Below are 1,949 nucleotides of genomic sequence, written 5' to 3'. Positions count from 1 at the left end.
TTATCAATGATTATAACCCGGCTATTAAATTAGCTTGGAAGGGAAATATGGACATACAGTTTATTGGAGAACAATCAGAGTTTTTAAACTCTTATTTAACAAAATACACGACAAAGTCGGAAAAATGCAATATAGACTTTGCAATGATAGATTCCAATAAGCCGTTGGCATCGAAATTGTGGAATTTTGCGATGCGTTCATTGAATAATAGAAAATGCGGTGCTTTAGAAGCTGCAGACACACTATTAGGTCATCCCTTGCATGGTACGGTAGTATAGTGATACCATTATCAAATGGATTGATGTTAATGAAGTAAGAAACAAAAAAGTTAAAACATTTAATGAAATAAAAGCTCTCGATGAAGAATCTACGAATATTTATTGTTCGTCGCTCATCGATGATCATTATCCGAAAAGAGCTAAGGAATTGGAATCGTTGAATTTGTACGATTTTGCCAGATTTTGGGAAATTACGAAACAGAAGCCAAAAAATGACGAAGTAGAATATTATAAACTATTGTATCGGGTTTATTTTTAAAAAAACGAAAAAAGTGTTGTTTAATTAATCATTATCGATTTAATGTTAAAACTGAACCCGAAAAATACTTTTACTCGCTACTTCTTTTATTTAAACCGTGAAGAGATTTAAGTGAACTGAAAGGCGTATACGAGACTTACACGGATGCCTTTAAGAATTCAGAGTCTGTTTTGACGAAGCCGATGAAATATCACGAAAGGCTCGAAGAAATACAGAAAGCTTTTGAGAACGTAACTGAATTAATTGCGAAGCGCGAAAATGAGCTGAAAGCAGACAGAGACAGATCCGACGACGATGAATTGGATTGCAATCCGATAGAAGTTGATGGCGCGATGAAAGATCTGGAAGATTTTGGTGAGATTGACGTCCCGATTGATTTATCGCAAATGATGTCGCGATTGAACGAAGACCAGAAAAGAGTCTTCGACAGAGTATGCGAAGTTTTGCAAAATAAAAATCAGATTCTGTATGTAAGTGGCGAAGGTGGTACAGGGAAAAGTTTTCTTATTGAAACGATTAAACATTGGATCGGAATAAATTTGAAAAAAGTGACTGCCATATCTGCTCCTACGGGTATCGCGGCATGCAATATCAATGGTTTGACGATCCATAGAATGTTTCAGCTACCTGTCACCCATGAATCCACAGCAAAGTATACGCACTTGTCAGATATGGTTTTGAAAACTTTGAGAGAGAAATTAAGGAATGTCGAATTATTTATAATCGATGAGGTTTCCATGATTTCGAATGTGACACTGATGTTTATCAATCTACGATTATGTGAAATTTTCGACACGACAGATACAGATGAAGGTTTTTTTGGTAAAAAACACATTCTTCTGTTTGAGACTTGTTGCAGCTTCCCCCTGTAAAAGAACAATTTCCGTTTGTTAAAATGTCTCAATCAGAGATTCAGAAGTATTTAGGTACCATGGATAGATCTGATTTGTGGAGATTGTTCGAGTACGACGAACTTTTGATTAATATGCGATAAAGATGTGACAACACATATCGCGAGATACTTTCTAGAATTCGGATAGGTTTGGTAACGGATTCTGACATCAATGTTCTCCAGACGAGAAAAATTGATTTCAAAGGAAGTAGTTGCGATGAAAGATTGAATGAACTTTGTACTTATATGAATCAATTACCGGTTGATACAATATGTTTATTACCCACGTGTTATTTGTGCACGACTTTGAACACGGCGATGCTCGATAAAATTAATAGCGATGAAATTCTATTGATAGCAGAAGATGATGTGGACTGTGCTCCAGCAATGAAGAAAAAAGTGCACAAAATTTTAAAAGACAAAGATGAAAAAGTTGCGGAAACAGCTGGTATTGAAAGAGTAATAGCGATTAAAATTGGCGCTAAAGTGATGATTCGACGAAACATTGATGTCACTTTGG

The 1,949-nt window shown here is 35.7% G+C and overlaps 1 pseudogene; it reads left to right on the top strand.

Moving 5' to 3' along the window:
- Positions 1-870: 870 nt before the first annotated feature.
- On the top strand, positions 871-1,948 carry LOC108766761 (ATP-dependent DNA helicase pif1-like; annotated as a pseudogene).
- Position 1,949: the final 1 nt, after the last annotated feature.

The sequence above is a fragment of the Trachymyrmex cornetzi genome, unplaced genomic scaffold (genome assembly GCF_001594075.2).
Source record: "Trachymyrmex cornetzi isolate Tcor2-1 unplaced genomic scaffold, Tcor1.1 scaffold616, whole genome shotgun sequence".
NCBI classification, from domain to species: Eukaryota; Metazoa; Arthropoda; class Insecta; order Hymenoptera; family Formicidae; genus Trachymyrmex; species Trachymyrmex cornetzi.
This window is presented reverse-complemented; position numbering and strand designations above follow the sequence as displayed.